General features: G+C 37.7%; 2 long non-coding RNA genes across 5 annotated transcripts in view; both read left to right on the forward strand.

The window, feature by feature from the left end:
• LOC116438252 overlaps positions 1-24,729 on the forward strand; it is a 111,732-nt gene that overhangs the window by 84,454 nt on the left and 2,549 nt on the right. The gene's annotated exons all lie outside the window — the stretch shown is intronic.
• On the forward strand, positions 1,883-16,053 carry LOC116438253. Its single transcript, XR_004237655.1, has 2 exons — positions 1,883-6,262; positions 7,090-16,053. It is a non-coding gene; the product is annotated as an uncharacterized LOC116438253 (long non-coding RNA).

Below are 24,729 nucleotides of genomic sequence, written 5' to 3' on the forward strand. Positions count from 1 at the left end.
GTAGGAATTCCAGCCACTGCGAACACTGAGTTATCTTCATGGAGGGCCCAACTTAAACTTCTTAAATACAGTTTACACTTTCCAGCATTATCAGTAAATAAAATTCATTCAAATGAAGGGGAAAATAATATAGGGTGTATTTTACCAAAGTGAATAATAAATAGGCATTCTGAAATTACATGATTAAGCCAACCAACACAGAATAAATTTCAACGGTCTTTTGCATAATAGGCACTGTAAGTGTCTTTTACTGTGGACAGACATCCACTCCTTTTTGGTTAGCTTGTAACAGTAAAATTTATGTGCTGTACACAGCTGAATCCTGCTCAACCAAGTGCCTGCAGGCACTTAGATAAATGTAAGTTCAGGTTCCTCACACCTCAGCTTATACTGCAGTCAACTTTACTACAGAACCGTATGCTTCTGTTTAATGGGGTCAGTTGCCTTTGCTCTGACCAGCTGGCTCCAGAAACTGCACTCTGGTAGTAAACCCCTGTCTGCAAGACTTGTGGCTTTCCCTAAACACCAAGAGCCAAAATTTGAATTTATTTCCAATGTGTTTAGTGGAATGATAGATATTATGCACAGGTACTGTACATTTTCTGTCTGGTACAATCTGTCATGGAAGTGAAGGGAGAGGACAGCACAGAAGCAGAAATAATAATGAAGTAATTTTATTAAAGGTGAAGTGACAATGAATACTGGAAGTGACTGAAATGAAAGCTGGTATGTCAGGCGGTTATGCAGGTACAACATGACAAACGCTCCTTCAGAAGCAGGATAAATCTCAGGTCAGGATCTCTGCCTTTTGTCTCTCTCATCTGAGACCTGGGCTTAAACTGCAACAGTAGTGCTTAGATGCATGATATCTATTTAAAGGGAAGAAGAATGCCCTTTACTAGATCTTTCAACATTTCAGTGTTGGGGCTTTCCTACTACTAACACAGTGTAATAAATCACATAGTAATACACCAAAAAAAAGTATATACTGTATCTCAAGTGTTAGGTATGTATTAATGAATACAGAGATATTTTAAGTGCCAAGGGTGGGGTGAGAACAGATGCATACCAAGAGCTAACCTATTTATATCATAGACCATGGAAAAGACTGACAAGATGGTGGTTTTTTTCCTGTGATACTTACATAAGAAATGCCAGTATGGTGAACTGATAAAACAACCCCAAAACCCAAAAACCAACGCACAATTGAAAACAAAACCACAAGGAAACAGCCTGAACCAGAATAGCTTTTCCCTGGGAGATTTTTTTACTCCAAACAAAATTAATGGTCAAATTCAGAATGTTATAAACATATATTATAGTATTGGCTTCTCGCAAAGTATTAAGGTAGATATTATATAATGTTAGAAATGCTTTTTGCTGTGTGGATGTAGTTTTCTCTCGTTTTAGCAAGAATGTTAGCAAGTGTGAGCAAGTAAGATAACCTCCAATCGAGCAGAGGAGGAGGCCCAAGGAGCTGCTAATCAACACTTTGTCCGGGGAACAAAAGGGCCCAAAGGCTGCTCCGCTGGAGAACGAGCGGCCAGGAGAGTCCGAGAGCCCTTATCACCGCTCGGCCCGGGGGCAAAGAGGCCAAAGCTGCAATCAGCCCTGACTGTCTGGAGAATTAAGAGATCCACCCTACCATCGACTCTTACCTAGCGGGCCCAACCCCAAGAATCAAAAAAAATAAAACCACAAGGCAGAAGACTACGCATGCTCTAAAAAGGCGGACCCGAGGAGTGGCCATGCAGAACAGCTCCGGGAAAAGTTTTAATATGAATAGAGAACAGACAGTAAAAATGGTATAAAAAGGACTCACCTCTAGCATCAGTGTGCTCTTGGCAGAGCGCCAAGGCACCCGGCCGTTATCCCTTTGCTTTATTTTATGCGTCTCTTATTGTCTTTATATTAAACCCTTTAAATTCTGACAGGAAAGTGAACCTCGTTTTTCACAAGAAGGAAATGCACTTTAAATCTGAAGAAGCCAAGAGGTAAATCCACCTATCCTTCATCTCAGTCTTTCATGCTAATCAACACATATAGTATGCAATGAGAAATATAAAAAAGCAAAGCTTCAAAAATATTCCAACTTTTTTCAGTAACTAACTCACTATCTGTATCATGTCTGCTAAAGAAAGGGTTTTCCTCTAGTGCCTGTTCAGCCTAGAAGAAGTATGCTCCTTTGGGGCACATAAAAATCCTTTTACTGCTCTAAATTCTTGTGCCTGTGTTTTTAAATATACACTTGATTTATTGAAAGTAAGACTAGCAGCTACAAGGTTTCTGCATTTCTTTATATTCAGCATCTCTGAGAGTCTCAGTTCCTTATCTGTCCAATTGTTCTGAAGCCTCAGATATACAAGACCAAGTCTGAATGCAGACATCCTCATCTTTGCTTGTTTGCTGTTCCTGAATGAAAGTCACACTTTAGTTGCCATCTCCTCCTTTCACAAGAAAACCTGATTAGGTGCTTAAAAAATTCTTATTCAAAAAGGGGAAAAAAACAGCACTAAAATCTTTGACAAAGAGCCATTTTCACGGTTTGAAATACTGGAAAATGGTCCCAAGGCAACAGTGCTGTTCATGGTGATTTCATTGATTATTCAGTGGAATTAATAAAAATGAAAGGATTTTATCCTGCTCCTCTCCTACTAGTAGTATTTGGCTACATTTTTTGCAAACTGTTAACATGTCGTCCTTTGTAGAAAAGTGACTTAAAAAGAAAAAAAAGAAAAAAAAGAAAAATATATAGATTATATGAAATTTCTTTAGATAAACAATAGTATAAAAATTTAATGGCTTCAAGGACATTTTGCTGTAAGATGGTGGTGTGCAAAGAGGTTGTCTTGGTTTGTAAACATTGTTGGTAAGTTCACAGTTATAATACCATGATCAACCACAAGGTCTTCTCCAGACAAGAATGCAGACCTAACACTGGCTATTCAAGGAAGGGTCACATGAAAATATCTGTGTAAATCTGAGGAATACAGACAGTCCCTGCCTTTACCTGTGCTTCAGGAGTGATCACAGTGATGCACACTGAATTATGCCACTTGCTTTATGGAGTTGTTTCCTCTATTAATTTTCCCAGTGGATACTATTTAATAGCATTTTCCAAGTCTTTGGTAAATGCTTGTCCAGTTAAACATATTGTACTTTAATTGCAAGACAGTAGTATTTTCTCTGAATTTACTCTCTTTTCACTTGGTTTAGGAATTCTAATTAAGCATGTAGTTGCCCAATCCAGTACTCAGCCCATGGCAAACCCTTCCAAAAACTACAATATTTTCTTAGACATAAACAGATAGATGGCTGAACTTGTGCTTCTGAACACCTTCACAAAATGCTATGTGAGCTGATTCATCACTGAAATACTAATGTTTGAAGACAAATATTGGTAGTTCGGTGTCCAAAGAGTTCAATTCTCCCAGCTATAAAATGTCTTCCGAATACCATATAAAAGACCTGCCACAGCCAAATATTGTTTCAAGCAACATTCATTTAAAAAACTTTGATGTTAGACAAATCCATTTAAAAAAACCCAATCAGAATCACTCACAGAGAAATATATAAGAAGTGCCCTCTACAAAAGACTAGAAAAGGAGATACTAGCATTTTATAACCTTTATACTGAGTGGAAAACCTCACTGCCTAACAAAGTTTTATTCTTATGAGACCGATCACAGCCTCTCCTGGTTGTACACTGCAACTGGTGATTCCTTATTTTAAGTACTGGCCTAAGCAAAATAAAAACCCCAGGACATTTCTTTTTGGCCAGGTAAAAAAGTTCATTGGTTTAAAATTTTTATTCACACATCAGGTAAAAGGTAAAAATCCATCCAGAGGTATATTTAAAAAAAAAAATTATGCTCTTCACCACTACCAGGGAAAGGCAGCATCAGAAATGTGATGCATCTGAATATTTCTATCAACCCCTCGCTTGACTGCTAAGAGATTCAGGTGAGCCTACATTTGGTGAAAGGAAGATTTGTTCCTGTAATTAAAGCACTGGAGTGGAAGAGCTGTCTCTACCACAGAATCAGTGTATAGCTTTAGGCAATACTGCGTTTAGTCCCTCTTGTAAAACTAGGGTGGCATTTCTGTTATCCAGTCTTTTTAATCACCAACTGTTAATACAAATTTTTTTGTTGCTTAATATATAAAGTGTGTTTCTAAAGTGCCACTACTCCACAGGTTCATAAAATTTAACGGTAGCTTCTCTGAAAGGCCCCAAATTCCATTCTGACAACAGAGGCAAAGGGAGGGCTTCCTTTTATATGCAGTCATTACAGTTAATTACCATATAGCCTGCACTGCTAAAGAACCATTTCCACTGAATAGCAATTCTACCAGGAGAAAAACACATCTTTGTGCTAATGATGCCACCTGCTTAAGTATTAAACCTCAAGTACCAGCTTCTGTTCCACAAATCTACCAGCGCACAGAGACCTTCCTCAGGGGTACAGCACCGGGTGTGTGATGTGACAGATTTTGTCTGACTGGAGGGCAAACAGGACATGCCTGTAGGGTAAATTTTGGACAAGTGCATTTCCATTTCATTAAAGATACATGCTGCACTGATCCAAATTGTTTCAATGCTCTGGAATCTATCTCTATGATATTTTCATAAATTGAAACATTTCAGCTTGCTGGTAAACTCCGGATTAAAAGGTCAGAATATTAAGGAATTTCATGATCTGGAAATAACAGGTTTTGACATGCTGTTCTAACAAAGCTACAATTCTCTTCTTCCACCATGATGCATATAATTCCATTCTGTCCTATTTCCCAGAACTGGAGGTAAACAAAAACACATTAGAATGATACTTTCAGAGAGCAGGATGCTTTCAGCAGCATTAACATCAAGCTTTTATACAGTTCAGCCTTCTGAACCATGCATTTTTTTCTGGACATTTGGTGTGGGTTTTTTTTTTAAAATCTTGTTGATCATGAAAAGCTGTCTTCTCCTTTCCTCTTTTATCACAAATCAAGATTCCTCAGGGTCTGAGAAATGAGGTTCTCAGTTCTCTAATTACAGCTGAGCGGAATACAGCTCAGTTGCTTCATAGATTTTTAAGCATTTCTGATTTTGTTCTCATAATTGAATAACATGGGCATCTATGAAAAGAATAATAATGGAAAAAAATAAAATAGAGCATTCAAATCTTAGCAAGATGCAATTCAACTGAAATACGCCATAACTTTGGAGAACTGCACATCATTCTATATTTATCAATGCAAAAATACCTGAAATTCATTTTATGTGTTATCAGCTTCACTTTCCATTCTTGTTGCATCCATTATATACTTTTGCATAATTTAATATACAAAGATCACATTAGGGGAAAAAAAGCCCCACGAACAAAACCAAAACACTTTGGAACTCTCACCTAACAATAAAAAGAATTAGACTTTGTAACTCTAACCTAACAATAAAAAGAATTAGATATCTGTAGGAAAGTATAAAGACAAGGTTCATTTACTCTGTCACGGATGTGAAGTTTCCATCATATGTCTTTTATCTGCCTTCCAGTCTGCCAGATCTTTCAGGAATTTAACACATGACTTTCTTGAGTAAAAAGAAGCAGTGGAGACAAGCACATGCTTTAGTACTAAGAGTGTTGTTATATTTTTTATATTCAGATTGTGTTTCATCTGATATATAATAGGCTGAAGACATTAACTACAAAGGCAGAATTTCTAGTGTACCTGGATCAAAAACTTCAAGCAACACAAAATATTTAGTTGTTAAGTTTGACTGAAAATACACATTTTCTTTTTCATTAACATACAAAAAAATTCACTATCAAATAAATTCATTCAATATCAGTTGACAAAAGGCATTGAATAACTTATTTGCCTGTCCATATGCAGTAGAGATAAAGGAAAGATTTAGTTATTCATCTGCTATTCCTAATCTCAATTATACAATTGAGAAATTCTGGTCGGAAGAACCCATAGGACCTCAGACCAAAGTTCCCCCCTGCCAGCATAGTCTCCAGCACTGGGCAAGGGCAGATGGTGATCAGCAGCCAAATGCTGACACTGCCCTTGAATACACTTGCATTTATTTGCCAGTGATCTCCAGCCCAGGGATACTGTATGCTATAAATAGTGTCTTTGTGTTCAATAGCTCTGGCTACAGTTTTCTTCTTTGTGTAGGAGCCTCTTTATGGATGTGGATAATTGTGTTAGTCTGGTGGAGCCATACACATCGGTAGACTGAAATACCAAAGACAGATCATGTCTCCAGTGTAAGGTAGGTAAGGGAGGGGAAAAAAAAAAAGCATTCCTGTTTTTCAGGTTTGAATTTAATCATCATTAACATTGTTTGAAGAGATAAGCATCTGGATATGACCTCTGTGAGAAGATATAGGAGTATTCTAGAACCCAAAAACTGTTAAGATGTTCAACTTCTGGAAGATAAAAATAATACAGGTGAAGGATCTACAATAAATATTTTCAACAAATAGAACACATTTATTGTGGATTACTACAGAAAATCTTACATAGGTATCACTGCATGTGTAAAAAATATGTAGAAAAACCTTAACCAAAACCATCAACTACTTAATCCCCCATAAACAAGTTCCTGTCATATAGAAACAGGAAAATCTTGAAACCAGGTGATGATTTTTTCATCCGGTACTGAATTGAAAAACAGCAAGACCAGGGATTGCTACTTCAATCTTGTAGATCTGACATTCGTTTTGTAGACAATTGTAAATCCCCAGCAGTCTGATCAAAATACAAATCTTTATCCTGTGCTAACACAAAGACTGGTTATGAAACATTAAAGAAAATTATCCATTACTAATGATTTGGTTGAATTTGGTTGTCTTCTTGTATTTATTTAGGTCATGACAGAATTTAAGAACTGCATTATTCTGGGTTTTGACTGTGAGTTCCTTCTATTTGTAAGTGTATGTTTAGAGGTGGTAATTTACTCTGCTTTTGCAATTAATGTACTCCTGGCTTGCATTTTCAATTACTGTAATGCATAACTGTCAACAGTAGAAGCCAGTATTAGGTTAAAAGACGTCAAAATGAGGATGGGGAAATAACTTTAAACTCTATCCTCTTTAGGATACTGGGAAGTTAAAGAGTTCTCTGCTTCCACCTGTTGGTAAAAATGACCCCAAAACTCAGCCATGAAGCTAGTCTGCCTGCATGCTCTTCTACACAAATGCTTAGGAAGCAAAAATCTTCATAATTTGCTGTGACACAGTTGCCGAAGATTTTTACATGCTTAGTCCCTTCTGGTGGAAGCTCCCAGAAAACAGAAAGGCTGTCCACAGCAAAAGAGCTGTGTTAGCCCTGGTGATGGCCCTCAGTGGCAATAGCTGCATTAGCTTGTGGAGCCTTGTGACGAGAATGAGCACTGCTTCAGCCACAGGTATGAAGCTATGAGAAAAGCTGAGTAGACACTGCATACTTACATAAGGGTCTCTTCCAAGTCAGGAGCAACAAACTTTGCCAAAATCAGTATCATGGAGGAAACTAACACAAGCCATTGTTCATGGTAATGAGTCTCAAAAGTCCCTTTGATTTTCAAATTATTTCCCAAAACTTTCAAGTTGCCATTAAGATGAACTGCATTAATTTATTTAAATAACAAATACTGCCTTTTATCTAAAGGGTCTTACTTGTTGCTTACTCTGCTCTCTTATATAAACCATCCCATCCTCAAAATGCAAAATGCCTACACTTCCTTCAGCAGTGATTGCACACATGATCTCCAGGCCAGCCCAGATTGAGCACCACTTCATGGTGTGCAACTCCCATGTCACCTCTGAGAGGATGTCAGGGGTTTCCTCTGCCTGTGTTTGCTGTCCCAAATGTTTTTGTTCTGCAGAGCTGTCTAGTGTTTTTGAGTATTATCATCTACAAGACCAAGTATTCTCAAGCTTTCTCCCGGAAGGAGGAAAGAGTCAAGAGAAGGCCGCATAAAGTATGGTGCATTGTTGATCCAACAGTTTCTGTTTTCTCACACATTGAAGCCAATGCATGTGTCCTCTATTAAAACTGCTACAAGTCGCTGTCCTTTAATTATCTAAGACCTTGTGGCAGGCCATATCACCTCTCTCCCACCACAGATGGCCGGTGCAGATAGAAGAGGTAACCCAGGTAGGCAAGGTCCAGGGGGTATCATCTCCTAGCGCCAAAAGGTCTCCTAGCTTAACAGATGTGGGAAGAGATAAACACACTCAGGTGACCAAAAGGCCTGTTTTTACACTATAAAAGTATTACAGCTTATCACAGAGGCAGAAGTCTTTTAAACACTCCTTGGGAATGTGCAAGGAGATTTCTCTCCTTAAGTCTGGACGTGGGCTTTTGTGGTCACTTTCCTGGGAATTGAGAGAGTGGATTTTTCAATGTGTACTCCATCAAAGAACTGGATGGCAAGAAACACTGGATTCTAAGTTATACTATTTCTTAGCTAGCTGTAAATTTAATGGTACCTTTAACTCCACATGTATACTAGTATCCCCTTTTGTCTTACCCCTGTGTAGTCATAGTCTAAGTCTTATGTCTGTTAGGTTTGTGTCTATTAATAAATAACTCATTTTATAATAGACCAAATCAGCCATTATTAAAGAATTTGCGAATAAGAGTGGGTCTTGGGGTGCTGGACACCTCAATAACACGACTGCCTGCTGCCAGAGGTCTGGGCAAAGACAAGAGCTAATTTAAACCCACATCATCCATTCATAATAGACCTTCAAAACACAAACACTCATGATGAAATAGCCAGTTCAGTTAAAGGCAAAAAATCCCATTAAAACAGCAAGAGGTTTCAAATCTCTGAGATTTAAAATGGAGACTACCCACTCAGCTGGACTGCTGGTTCTTACAGCTTGCATTCTTTGTATGTTTTCAGCGAACTGTTGATGGTTCTTCTGCTATCTGCAACTGACAGAGATGCTTTTTGTTACAACTTCCAGGCTTGCTGTTTTCTTGGAAAATGCTTTACCAAGTGTGCCTCTGAATCTTACCTCTCTGTTAAAACATATTTAGGCTGTTCTTACCTTTCAATCTGTTCTCCATTTTCTTCTCACTTCTTCAAGTTTTTCCACGTTATTAAAAATGCTCCTTCTGTATTTTGACCTTGCATATTTCTCACACCACATCTTTCATTTTCTTTCAAGAGCTACTCACTTGTTTGGCTTTCAATGTTCTTTGTCTCTGAACTCTTTTGTTTTCTTTTTTGTAATCATTAATACTTCTATACAATTTAAAATCATTGTGTAAAATGAAATACATTCTGAAGTACAAAGCTGACTAACCCCTTTCAGTGTTTTTTTAACCGTTACCAGGTTTTGACTTCTAGGACAATAGCAAAAAGTTTCAGTGTTCCTCCATCAAATCAGGGACAAAATCAGCAATCATTTTCTCAACCTACACAATTCATATAGAAATTCCAAGCAATTTGTCCACCTCATGCTCCATAGATCATTGATAGCTTTCTGCTAAAATATCATCATGCAGTTTCGAATGAATTCCCATACCATTATACAAATATTACATAATTTGAATAATTACTAATAAATGTAGGAGCAAAAAGTAACAAGATTGCTGTAGCAGGATACTATTCAGCATTCTGGATAAGGGAGAGAAATATAAGAAAAACTCATTTAGGGAAATATGAGGGTCAATATTATTATGTAAGTACTGTTTTTCTATTTGTTGAGCACACACACACGCACCTTGTTTCCGCTGCCTAGAACATAAGCTATGTTTTCGTGACCTATTCTTTTCCCAGTCCACTTTGGTCCTACTGCTAATAGTTAACATATTTTCTAGCAGACATCTGACTTTTGGCATAAAAACTTTTCAGTGGTTTCTGGGAAGATCAGGGAAGGGTCATTAAACAGCCAGAAGATAAATGTGTACAGCCCTTTACCAGTTTTAGGCATATTGAAATCCTACAAATTACTGTATCTTTCTATCATGACATTTTATTATGTCTTGTTTTGTCAACCAAATCCCAGATGAAATTAAAAATGCTTTTAAATTGTTATGCTGCACAGGTATTGTGTATTGTTTTGCTAAGGCAATCCCTGCCACAAAAACCTGTATCTCAACAATATTTAAGCGTTTGTTTCTAAGGAATCTCAGATGACCACAACTTCAACAACTGACCTTTGTGTAAAAGTTCTGTGTAATTTGTGCAATATGTAACATTCCAATAGTATTTAAGTGGCCATCAGAGAGCCTGTAGATCTTCAATCCAGACCTGACTTCCCCCTAAGCAATCTGATTTTATAAAAAAATTTTTTTATAAAAACCACGAAAACAGGAAAGCTAATTTTGTAGTGGATAAAGTAGCAGGGTGGCCAGTGTCTTCCAGTTTTATGACACAGGCTGCATAACAGGAACATGAAGGTTTTATATCTAGCCAAGCTTCAACATATGTAATTGACCATTAAAGAGCTTTTCCAAGAGATTTCCTGCTAACAGCAGGAGTTTTCTTTCTATGCCAAAAATGGCTTTCCTTTAATGAAAGTTGCATGATGTAGTGCAGAGAAAGCATGGAAACTAATCAAAGTAGGGTACTTGGAAAGATGTCAGATGAAAAGACCTGGCAGCACCTTTGAGAGAGGAAGAGCTGTAAATAGATATTCAACTGTTCAACAGACAGTTCAAATGGGATGAAAAAGGAAGACAGCAGAGCTCCTCATTCTGCTAGTTAAACCCAACTATATAGTTCCTTATGTTCACAATCTACTTGCCTAAGAAAGACAATAAAAGAGTTTCATGTACAAAATGCTAACTTGCAAAAACATGCTGGAATTACCCATATACAGAATTATTTATTGAGATATTTAGCCATACCATGCTAGTGACATGAAAATATACATCATGCTTCAGACTGTAGGCTTTTTTCCTTCCTTTCTCTGGAAAATTTTCAGAACAACCTTGTAATGCCAAAAAGAACTATTAAATCATTGTGTATATCAAAACATTTTAACCAGTTTTATTTACTAAAGCTTAGCTGAAGATATTTCACACTGGAATTGGATAAGACTTTATATACGACCCTTGAAAAGCCACTATTGGTAAACAGGAGGCAACTTTCTCTACTAAGATGTAAATCAAGCTGATAAAGATTTTATCAATATACTACTTAAATTGCAGCCAGGCCTAGAGGAAACAACTGAACTGGACATTGTATAAATTTATACAAGAACAGGATATTTTTTTCCAAACACAAAATTAAGTGGGGAAAAAACTGTATTTCTGCTTGAGAATTCAGACTATTTTTTTTTCTGCTTTCTTATAAGAATTCAATACGTTTAAAATATGCACAATTCACAACCTTACTTGAAAGCTGTTCTGTATATCTTAGAGAAGTGAATATCTAAGCCTATCTAAATAAGTGTATTTCAGGTCAAGCAGTAAAAGATTCTCACACTGAAACTTCACCACTTCAGGCCTGTTTTTATGTTCACCCAAGATACAGCCAGTTTATTTAGGGAAGAATTATTTATCTGCCAGGTTGCAAAGCAAGTGAAAAATAAATTCACACACACTGGACTTTAGATAAGCCATGCTCCAAAGGTACTATTGGTGTAGCTTGAATAACAAAAATGTGACATTTAGTTGAGAACTAATGGGACAAACACTAAAGAAAAAAATCTACTCATTTATTTAATATTCATCTGTATTCCTCATGGATCAATTTCAATGTCTGAAACTACAATAATAGTGACAGCAGTGCTCATTCATTCTAGCAAGGAAATGACCTCTGAGGACCTTGAATTCTGTTTTATGTCCCTGGAGTTTAAGAGCACTTATGCCACTCTTATTTAGGGTGTCTGCTGAAAACAAAATGAGATTTGACAGGTAGGACAAATGTTATAGTGTCTGCATGACATTTAGTTTGATTATGAAATGCGTGTTGGAGAATTAAGAATCAGCATCACAGCTCTGCATATTAGTGGAGAAGAGTACAGGACACTAAAAGTATAAAGACCCTGCCACAATGAGAAGACTCCAATCCCTGCGTGTTGGTTTGGAGAAACATTGAGCATGGCAGACGCTGATCAGTAAGACACATTTAAGGTCTAATATAATTATGCCTCAGATTTCAGTGCTCTCCAGTAGTATCACATAAATGGGGAACATCACAGTGACAATTTAAGTTGCTATGTGAGAGGACTTCACGTATAAAGAAACAATGGGAAAAGGGAAAAAAATTGTGTTTTTTAACATTGGTAGTGGGGCATCTTATCTGACTTAACAAAACAATAGTCAAACTGCTGAGATGGAACTACTGGACCAATCTAAAAGTATTTGTCTTCTTTACAAAAATTAAAGAACTCAGAAAATTTGTTGCCTTATGAATTCTGGTAAATTTCAGTTTATATTTTACATTATTTGTCCTCAAAATAAGAGATTTATACTAACCCAGAAATATCTTTGCTTAACTACTGCCTGAAGTACATACATATTGTCATTAAAAGCACAGAATTCACAAGATGGTTAGACACAGGGTTCCAATTCAAACAATTTTTTCTCCATTCAGTAGACCTGATATGTTTGGGCTGTGGAATCTACCACCCGGTGCTGGTGTCACACAGAGCTGGAATGGCAAAAGCTTTCTATACCATTAGCAAAAATGTTATAATTTCACTGATGACAACTTCATACTAAAAATCAGCTTTTCTGATGCTCCTGTATGATAAAGCCTCATATCAACCATGATTTCTTATGCCTATCAAATGCCCAGAGTCTATTCTTGTGTATACTTTCATTTGACCATAAGGCAGTAAATGAGACCAGAAATCACTCACATTTGCAGGAGAACATGATGTTATTAGGAAAAGAGAAGAAACAAAATTGAGCCATTAGACTCAGGAGTGATGAATGCTACCCTGCCAAACACCGTGCCAATCTCTTTGCCAATGCCAGATGGTTTCCTTAGGAGGCTGTTCAATAGTCTCAGAAACCTCTGAGATTGCTGTCAATCAGGCCAAATTTTAATTTGCATTTTCATCCTGCTATTTTTATGTAGAGCTTTATGCTCATATACTCTCTGGAAGTTTTTTTAAAAAATCCCTTCTGAACATCTAACTCCATGCATCACAAATCATCTGGTTTCAGTATTCAACCTGATTCTAGACACTTTTCACGTTACATTGCAATATTTAAACAAGAGACACACTTAAATCACACATTCAGGTAAGGAGTTCAGCTATTTTTAACACAGCAAAGTTAAACTACTTCTTCCAATAGCACTGAGAATCAGCAAGTCAGCCTGCAGAACTCTGAGTTACCTCTGACATCCCAGTGCTTTCATATTTAGGAAATGGGCTGAGAATAAGATTGATCACTGATTTTGCATTTTAGCAACTGTGTAAAATTATGCGTCTCACATTTATTTAATGGACTGGAAAGTCTGCTGCACTTTATCAAGACTGCTAACAAACCCTAGCTGTATATCAGGAATCCGGAATATTTAATAGCTGCAGAGTTTAAAAGTAAGTCACAGTTTTCTTTGATATGATTTTTTATCACCAATTTTTTTGTCAATGTGTACATGAAAAATCTGTCATTTACCATCTGTTAGTCACATACTTTTTTTTCTTCCCAGAAGAGTTCTTTGTTGTAAGACTTTCTGTATCTTCTTAATTTTTTTGAGAAGACATGAAGTCTTCTTGCCCTAAATGTTACAGCAAGCAGAGTAGCATGAATATCATTCAGTGTATTTTTAGAGGCACTCAGTGCAAAGGAAGGTGTTCTAAAGAACATAATCCAAAGAGGCAAATTGAAGAACTATTGGGTGGGGACCCAGTCTGTAAGATAAAAAAGAAATACATTAGGAATCATATGGCTGCAACATATACAACTAAAAAAAATGGAACGAGAACTCATCTCTACACCCAAAATTAGAAAAAGTTTATCCCAAGTATTGTGTCTTAGGTCTTTCCCCACTTCAGATGCTCTGTCAAAGCATTGATTCATCTTATCAGTGTAAATATTATCTGAACATCTCTCTCCCCGTCATTGCTTTTCTATGATCAGCATGAAGCAGAACTGTATCAGACTCAGGTAAGGCTGCCACATCCCTACATGCATTTTCACACATGCTGGTTGTTAAATACTTCATACTTCCACAAAATCTGAAGGAAAAAATAAAGTTTAACTTGAAAGTTCCATTATCCAATACTTTTGTTTGAAGGGGTAAAGTTTGAGAAACAGAGATTTTTTTTCATTGGGCAGGCAGAAAATTTATAAAAATAAAACAGGTGGTTCCATGAAATTTCATTTGACATGATACAGGTGAAGCATGAGAGTGCACAGCAAATACTTTAAGAGATACCATTTCTATCTTTCATTTTCTGACACACAGTAATCTGTCCTGACTTGCACAATGTCCTTGCTTGCATCCTTGTCCATGTTATCTGCACAACACTTCCTTGACAGCATACTTACCAGGAATTCTTGTCAATTCAAAATGCACATGTCCATAAGACCTTCCTTTATTGAAACCTATAGCCAAGAAAAGTTGATATTATTGAAAATTTCAGATTAGTAGCCCTTCTGTTGATTAATGGTTGCTTCTATTGTACTCTTATAATAAAATTAGATAAAATTCCTTATGCTATTACTTGTACAGGCAAATACAATATCATACTTTTCTTAGAAAAGGATCAATCATTGTTCTTGTAAATTACATAAAGCATCAGTGAGGGTGGTTGTGACTGCAAATGTACACACACCACTTATGTTGAAGTAACTGAAGCATAAAACAAATTGAACCAATCCCATAGAAGGCAGAAAGTTACCTCCTTTGTGAACAAACACCCCATGAAAAAAAATCACAGTTTTGCCTTACTGCAGAGAAAAGGGTCAAGAAAAAAATGAATTTGTGATATTTTTAGCATAGAACTGAAACATAAATCATGAAGAAAACTTTACCAAGTTTTAGGAGTCTTTCCTCATTTTTTAATACATAATTTTCTAGATAGTACAAATAGCACTTTTTTTTTTGCACAAAGCAGAAAAGCTAAGAGAGAGCCGCTGAAATTTTCAAAACACTGCAACTGTTTAGATAAATTCTGATATTTATGATTTGAACAGCTGTACCAGAGAAGTCACAGGATGCACTAGCTAGGAGGTTCCTGCAAGCTTCCTTCAGGTGAGGCAGGCAGTAACATCACTTTTATGAATAATTCATGCTGCATAATTGTCTTTCAGGTTTCTGTCAGAAATACTAATTACATTGTTATTATAGTGCCAAAAGGGTAATTAAAAATTTATTACTGTAACAGTCCAATTTTCTCCAAAGCAATGGCTAAAGATCAAGTCAAGTTCTTGGTTTCTTGTCGGTGCACTTAAACTGCAGAAATGTGAACCAGAGAATGTCATGCATCTATAGCAAGTGTTTTAAATAACCTGCGTGGATCTTTGTTTTCTGTAGAACTGCTGTGCTTAGTCACTTGGTTAAGCAATTTTAACATTGAAACCAAGGGAGGAAGGTAGCATTTCATTTGAACAGACAATAACAGATTCCATGCTTTCAGAGGGAGGTGTAGCATATAAAATCTCTGCCGATACAGTTACACAATCCTTTCTGAGCTTATGAAAGTATCACTCAGTCACTTGATTAGCTGTCAGATGCAGTAATCAGTTCCTTAAAAGTTTATGAACAGTAAATCAAATCACTAAGAATATTCAATGCTAATTTGGCAAGTTTCCGTATTCCTACCACTGGAAAAAAAGAGAAAAACAATAAAGGAAGTGGGATAGTGCCACACTCAGGTGCCGCACAAGAATGCTTCGTGTTATACATTTGTTTGTTCTAGGGTTGATAAGAATGACCAAAAAAATCAGAAAAGATAGCAATTCAGGAAGATTGCTAGGATCACAATGGAGAGAACTTGGAATAAGCTTCAATATTTGCAGTAATTTGTAAACAAATAACCTTTAATTTACAATTGTTTTTTAGTAGACCACAATGAGTTTTTGTAAAATTACCTCAATATTTAATTTCATAAAGCTAAACATAAATCTTGATATTAGGCAGGGGGGAGAAATGAAAAAGAAGAAATAAAATTAAATAAACCAGGTATAATTCTTTTACTGAACCAGCAGCCTATGATATCTGTAGGAAAAGATCAGAAAAGTTAAGAAATCTTTTTAATATACAGGAAGTATAGAAAGAGATTATGAAATTGCAAAAGCAAACCGTTTAAAAATTTGATCATTGTTGCCATATTTTAAAACAGATGGAATGTCTGTCACTTGCCAGGCATTTATTTAAGTAATACATTGCATCCTAATAAATTTGCTGTCAGAAAGCAAATTCATCCATAGAGGGCTATTCACTGAAGACATCTTAGATATAAAAACATATAAAACAAGAGAAGTCGGGAGTCAGTTTAGTATCAAGGATCTAAATCTCTCTTTGAAAGAATTCTCTAGAAATCTGCAGGATAAAACAACTGATTACAACATAATCTACTCGAATATGTACACAAGTTATATTTCTATTTTCAGTTATAAAATGTAACACCATTCTGACACAGGTTCAAAGAATCCAAATAGAATTGTATTTTATTCTATTATCTCCATTGATATTGATGTTGTCTCTCAGAGTTCCGAACTCAGATACTTGAGGTATACCCCAGAAATGTCTTTCCTCTGACTATCTTCAGCAATACTGAAATTTGTGAATGTTAAATAAAAAAAAATTATTGGTAATTAGGATTTGTTTAGTTTTGGGCTGACACATTATTTTTGGTGTCTAAGACAAAAATAAAATTAAAATCCCACAATAGAAAATTCTGGCCAGCAAGAGAGGTGAAACTAATACTACTAGCTCAGAACACTGAAATAAAATCTGGTGGATGAAAGACAATTAATTATTGTCTATTGATGTGTTGCTGAGTACATCATTATAGCACATTAGCATTTTTTAAACCCTTTCAGTCACTTGTCCAAACGATATTCTTGGGAGACAGCATCTCACTGGGATGAGAAATACATCATTAAGAAAAACCATTACATTTCCATCTATTTTCAGAAGCATGAATACAGTCAGAGGCCTTGCTGTCAGTGGTAATTTTAGTAGTTATTACTCATGGCACTGCAGCAAGGCAATACCCATACCTCTTTCCCCTGACACTTTCTATCTCCAGTTTCAAAGAAAACACCAGAAGTGTTCCCTGTGCAAGCCTGTGTTTCTTCTGTAATTTTCGCCCATGTGACCAGCATTACCATCACTCAGCCAAGTTTCCACCACCTGTTTATAACAATACCACTGCTTTCTAAGTCTTTGCTGCAGGCTGATGGTACTCGTTCTGAAATAGATCAGCAAAGAAGTCACCAGCTAAAACAAAGAAGCCACACTTTGCATGATAAGAGAGCACTGGATTTCCATTTTAAGAACTGCAGTTGCTATTAGATGTGAACTATTTTAGTCTAATATGTGAAATACTTTTCACAGTTGAATACTAAGGAAGGAAATTTCTTCATTAGTAGCTAAAAGACACATCAGGATGCGAATGAACACTTAACCAAAAAGGACAATATCACTTTAGTTTTATTGCGAAGAGAAATACTCCCTTAGTGTCTAGTTTAAAATTTTCCCTTGGTTTTATTCTAGGTCTTTTGTTCACCGCAGTTCCTTTAATTTAAAGACTAGGAATTTTTTTCCCCTATACAATAGCATTGCATCATTAGCTTATGGCTATATTGACAACAGTGCCAGTTTGCTTGTTCAAAAATAATTGTATTTACCCCTTGATACACCAAACAGTAAAAGCATAAGAAAAATAAAACACTACAGTATAATTCACAGGTTTTGGTTAGACGTGCATAATTAAATGCTATAACTAGAGACAACCATTGGCTTCATCATCCTGGTAATGATGTGGAAACCATGATATGTGAAAGCATTGGGAAAATTCATGGAGGACTGTCTCCTGTGGAAGGGGCCCCACGCTGGAATGGGGGAAGAGTGTGAGGAGTCCTCTCTCAGAGGAGGAAGAGACAGCAGAGACAAGGTATTATTAACTGACTGCAATCCCCATTCCCATCCTCCAGTACTGCTGGAGAGAGGAGGTAGAGAATCAGGAACAAAGATAAGCCCAGGAAGAAGTGGGGGATGGGAGGAAGGTGATAGCAAAAATGTTAATTCAATTTCTACTGTAACTGTGAGCTTTTAGTAGAAAGACACTATGACTGGGAACTTGTAGCAGAGAAGACACTGTCTGTGGACCTCTAGTAGAGAAGCAAGGCATGCAGAAGTTGTTCTCCAAGAAAGGATATTGGAACATCTGGCTTAGGAATGTAGATACAGCCAAAACAAGGACTGAGTTTTGGAACTTGGGGAACATGGGGAGGGGTTTTATGGTAATGACCGAATTATAATATGCATGTAGTGACTGTATGTTAGCAACACACTTGTAAGAATTGGGGGGCACGTTAGGAGGAGTGGTCCCCATATCCTTCCAGGTGCCTGAATAAATCATGCCTCTTTAACACAAAAAAATGGTGTTAAGGAGTCTTACTCCAGGTTTCAGAGATTTGGTCACAAAGGTCCTTTAATATTTGGCTTTGTTTCTCATTATCCTACTCTGATTTGATTGACAGTAAATTAAACTTCCCAAGTTAAAATTTCCCAAGTTTAAGCCTATTTTTCCTTTGATGGTAATTGGTGAGTGATTCCTCCCTGTCCCTCTCTCAGCCCATGATCTTTCATTAAATTTTCTCTACCCTGTCCAGCCAAGGAGGGGAGTGATAGAGGAGCTTGCGTAGGCACCTAGTGGCCAGCCAGGGTCAGCCCACCACAGGCAATAGGTGCCATAAAGAACAAAAACCGAGAGGAAGACACAGGCAAGAAAATGGTAAGAAAAAAATAATTTGTTATGCTTCATGGTAATGTTACCATCATTATCAACTTCATTAAATTTTGTTAAGCAGGTTCAAAGAGACACAGTACAAAAATGTATGAGTATAAAGGCAGACAGAAAATAAGCAGAATAAAAATGCCAGAAGGATGAATGATCAGGGACAAATAAAATTTAAACAATGATTCTTTATTTTTGCCAGTACTGCAACAGCCAGAAGCCTGACCCAGATATCTCAAAGTTAGGCACATGCTGCATGAGAAACAGCTGAGAAGACCCCTTAGGCTTCTTCTCTAAGAAAAAAATTTGTCATACATATTTTATGCCTTGAACAAAACCCAGCACATCTTTCTTCCTTTGACAGCATGCCCAGAAACTGACCAGTCCATAGACACCTAAGGCAAAAGAGGGGAGGGAGGAGATGGAAAGGATGCGGAGAGGAGAGGAGATGGAAAGGATGTGGAGAGGGAGGGGAGGGGAAGGGAGGGGAGGGGAGGGGAGGGGAGGGGAGGGGAGAACAGAAGAGAACAGAAGAGAACAGAAGAGAACAGAAGAGAACAGAAGAGAGATCTCTAACTGTCCTAATTTTTTTTTTTGCATATTGCATGTCACCAGATTTTTCAGCCAAATCCATCCAACTGTCTGTTATGTTTTGTTAGATTTACGAAAGTGCTGTAGGCCATCGGAATAACAAAGTACATTTTGCAGATATCAGGCATCTCCACTTGAAAGGACTCAGTTCTTGAAATTCAGCCTTTCAGACATGCATATAGAAAGAAATTGCTGGCACAAAATCTTTGATGTCCAAAGAGAGATAATTTCTGCATTTACCATGATTAAGCTCATTTATAGCTATATATAATGTATGTATACACAATTTCAAAAAACATTCCTGGCTTTTTGTGTCTGCTCTTGTTCTGTTCAGTTACTTGAATAAACACTGTATCACAGGGAAAAAAATATTCATGTTAAACCAAATCAGGATCAAAGTGGTTTATTCATTTATTATTGACATGTAATTAACTGGCAATCAGTCAGCTACACTTTGGAGATCAGTGTCAGCAATGTAACTCATGAACCACATATCAGGAGCCTTTCAGAAAATGCTGATAAACATCCCCAGTCTCTGAGCACCCCTCTGTCACTAATCCCAGGAAGTGCAATTGTTGGGGAAGATGAAACAGGAAAGCCTTGTAAATATGATTGCCTGACAAAAGATTTTGGGAATATGAAAACTACAGGCAACATCGAAATGAAAGCCACTTTTGAAATACCAAGTCTTAGTTACTGAACAACTGGAAAACAATGGTATGGCCAACTGAAGGTAATCCCCTCTTGATTGAACAATACCCTCTGCTTGCAGGCAGGTCCAAGGGTCAGAGCAGACCCTACTAGCTCAGCAGAAGGGGTCCAAAGAGTAGTTTTTAGAAGTTAAGATGTAACACTCTATGGTAATATAAGAACTCTTATAGGCTGTATGTAAATGCTATAGGATTTGTATCTTGTATTAGATTGGTTAGTGACAATTAGAATATTCAGTACAGAAGATGATTTATTGTATTGTAACCAGGACTTCAGACAATTCCATTCTATTCCTCTCTTGCTCTTACTCTTGCTCTTACTCTTGCTCTTACTCTTACTACTTCTTCTTCACTCTCCTTGCTCTTACACTCTCTCTCTCTCTCTCTCTTACCCGTTTACTCTCTTGCTCTCTTGGGCCTGCTCAGAGCTGAGTCTGGCAGCTCTGAGCAGTGCCCCTATACCCACGCCTTTGCAATAAACCGCCTGTGTCCCAAGACCAGACTATAGAGATCTCTCATCTCCGACCATCCGTAACCTACATGCAATACCCTGCAGCCCCTCTGGAGAAGCCCCCAGGTGATGGAGGCTCGCCCCTCCTGAGATCCCCGGCTGCAGACCCCCCTGGGGTGGAGCTGCCCTGAGAGCTCCCAGCCAGCACCCCAGCACGGGTCCTTCTTCCTGCCCCAGCACCTGGACCAGGCAGACAGGAGGAGAGGCTGCTCATGGCACCCCTGGGAGGGCAGAGGCCAGGACACCCCTGGGTGACTTGTGTGGTGTCAAACTGAGCTCTGATGGCATCTGCTCCTGCAGCACCATCCCTGCTGCCACTGCTGCCCTCGTGCTTCTCCTAGACCTCTCTTTAGGCTCACTCTTTTTTTTTAGTTCAGGGATTGCTTTAATTCCGTAAATGCTGTTTAATCCAGCCAAAAGTCACAATCTCCAGCCTGACCAGTTTTGGGCCAACACCCCCACAGTGTGTGTGATTTAAATACACCACACTGTCTGAGACTGTCACATTCCTACCTGTTCTGCTGTTGGTTTGCCAAATGTAGGGGCTGTGAAGACTCTGCAAGTGTGCAACAAAATTCCCATCAGTTTCAAAGAAAATTGGTAGTATTTCTGGATCATGGAGTCCAGTCTATGCTGCTTCATTTACTACATGGAATAATCTCTTTAGTACAGATAAATATTTGAATACTATTCTCAACAGAAGCTTTGGAGGCAAAAAGAACTGCAAAATGAACTTTCTTTTCATTAATATGTATAACTTTTCATTAATATATACAACAGGATATGAAAGTTTACTCTTTTTCCTAATGAAAACACAATGATTCTTTGTAGATTGAAATGTGACATTCAACCATTTTTCTTCACTTGAGTATATTTCATACACATCTAAATAAATTGGAATGGAGAAGAAAATTCAGTTTGTCTTTTGTTTGATCAGTGATGAGATTCTCATTAAAAAATTAAGGCTTTAAAATGGAAGAGAATAGTTTAAGGTTTGGGTGCTACTAAGTTCTTCTTTCATGCAACGTTTTAGTTTATATACATATAAAAAGACTAAACTACAAACAAGAAATTGGATAAACAGAGATATATTGTTTTCCTTTGGTTTCATGCCCATCCAATATAGCAAGCAAAACAGAACTCAACATCAGAATTTTAGAGGTTCACTAAGAACATGCAAGTCTTTGAACTTGTCTAGCATCAGCACACAGTGCCAAGAAAATAAAACACTCTCTGGGGCAGCGACATTGTCACAGTCGTATTCACTGTTTTGAGGGATTACTTTTTAACCATTTGTAAATCACTGAGTAGTACCAGCAGACCTAGCTTGTTTTCTCATTAATTAAGCTAGTGCATGAAATCTATGCATCGAACCAAAGGACAGTGTAGTGTGTTGGCCTTGGCTGGACACCAAACGCCCACCAAAGCTGCTCTATCTCTCCCCTCCTCAGCTGGGCAGGAGAGAGAAAATAAAATGAAAGGCTTGGCAGTTGAGAAAAAACAGGGATGGGTCACTCACCAATTACCATTATGGGCAAAATAGGCTCTACTTGGAGAAATTAACTGAATTTATTGCAAATCAAACCAGAGAAGGATAATGAGAAACAAAACCCAAATTTTAAACACCTTTCCCCCAACCCTCCATTCTTCCCTGGCTCAGCTTCACTCCCAATTCTCTACCTCCTCTTTTTTCAGGACCACAGGGGGACAGGAATGGGGGCTGTGGTCAGTTCATGTTTTCTCTGCTGTTCCTTTTTTCTCTTCCTCTTCCCCTGCTCCACTCTGGGGTGCCTTTCACAACAGCCCTCCACGAACTTCTCCAATTAAGTCCTTCCATTGGGCTGAAGTTCTGAAGGGCTCCAGTGCGGATCCCTTCCACAGGGTGCCATCCTTCAGGAACAGACTGCTAGGGGACAGCTGGAAGGACAGCAAGCGGTGTCATCTCCTTCTGTGGCGGGAAAGGCTTCTCATTTGTATGCATGGCTGCCATGGAGTCAAGTTGCAGTCCCTCAGGGATAGCTCTGGGGGTGCTGCCTGTGGGGACGGTTTGAAGTCTCTGGGGAGGGACACCAACAAAGGACTGTTAAGTTTATTGTTAAAAACTGTAATCAAGAACTTATTTAATAAAGGAGTGACCTGACCAACACAACTTAATCACTGATTTTCAACATAACCACCAAACTTGGCAATCAGAAAAGATGTGAGCGGTAATCACCATCAAACATAACTAGGGGAGATAAACAATTTCAACAGGGAATAACAAGGTTCAACAACAATTATCAACTCTTTTTTAACCACTTAAATGACTGTTTTTAATTATCTTAATTAATTAAACCTACAAAATCTAAACATTCAACCATGCAAAAGCCAACTGCATCATTTCATGAATAACAGGTTTAGAGCTGGACATGCCTCAGTAGTCTCATGCCTAAGGTGAGGTTGACAAAACTTGGGGAGCAGGATGTACTACTTACTGATAGTGGACACAGTGAATGCCGAATTTACAGGCAGAACTCCCAAGGTGAGGAAGAAAGTCATAAAGCCAACTGAGCAACTGTGCCAATATCATCTCTCTCTGGGTAAAAGATAATTCTAGCAGGAGGAGATCACAACTGCTTACTCACAGCCTACTGACCCAAGAAAACCACCAACTCTGAGCATGCAGATTAATTGGTATAAAAAGCAAGGGAATCTTTTAACCAACAGAATATAGAATATTAATTAATAAGAACCATATAACTTGTAGTCAGTGAACACTACTGCATTTGCCAAAATGTATAAACACAATGAAAAGTTGTGATAGTCATTGTGCTGGCTTTACGGATTAGCCACCCAGCACCCCTTTCTGTGCAGGACTGTACATAAAGCAGATACATCAACTCTGTGTGGGAATTGACTACCTGCACATGGGTTAAAAGAACCCATTTTGGGAAAACAGCTTTGCTGAGGACGCATTAATAAAACATGCTCTTTTTCCAACCATTTTTACCTGTGTGTGGCCCATCCTGGGAGCAAGCTGGGTGCAGGCAAGAGACCAGAGGTTTGAAATTCAACACTGCGTGGTTGCTGTGGCTCAGCAAGTCACCAATCACCACTTCACCCACGAGAGCAACAAATCATAGAGGGCAAGATAAGGAAGAAACCCCTGGATAAATGACCTGCTCAACTCAGGCCATCAGTCAACAACCACTAGACCTTTAAAGAAGGAAAGAATAAAACAAGAGTGAAATAGGACATCACTGAATTTGCTCTGTCTTTAAAAAGTCAAGCTTTTCCATGAGTTTCTGAAATTAATTTTTCAGTATTGGCTAGTGAAAAAGATAGAGTATACAGACACTTTTTACTAGAACAAGACTCCTTTAGTGACACTGTTTCAGCATATTGCAAATCAAGAAGAATATAAACCTACCGCAGCCCAGTAAATAGTGAAGTCCCAAATTCAGGTAGAAAATTGTATGCAGACTTCCTGGATATTATTTTAGGTTAGGCAAAAATGACTGCTGCAATGAGTTATTGGACTCAGGAGGAAAGATATGTTTATGCCCTAAATCACAGCCATCTGATATGTGTATGTGGGTAAACTACATACGTGCAGCTGGAAAAGGGACTTATCATTCGTGAAAAAAAGTCTCACCCTTGAGGCACTAGGAAGATCTGAAAGCAGTCTTCAATAGTTAAGCTCTTTTCCATCTCAATTCTTTACTCAACTTATACAAAGAATGATCCAAACATTTAGACAGCTGTGGATTTTCTTGATGAAAATCATGTATTACAAGAAAAAGATCCTCAAAGGATGATGCTTAAACCTGATTTATTTACTTCATTTACTTATATTTCATATTTCAAACATGTTTCCATAAAGATGAATCCATTTTTACAAAGATGAAAGCAAACATCTATCACAAAGTATCTAATTTAAAGCACAAGCCTGATTCCCCTTTACCTCATTCTTTATAAAACACAAAGCTGTTTAGTTAAAACAGCACTGTTAGTGCTGTTATGATGGTTCCTTGACTAATGAGATATTTGTGCTTATCTATTGCTCTCTTCAATT

Source organism: Corvus moneduloides, chromosome Z, assembly GCF_009650955.1.
Source record: "Corvus moneduloides isolate bCorMon1 chromosome Z, bCorMon1.pri, whole genome shotgun sequence".
Lineage (NCBI taxonomy): Eukaryota > Metazoa > Chordata > Aves > Passeriformes > Corvidae > Corvus > Corvus moneduloides.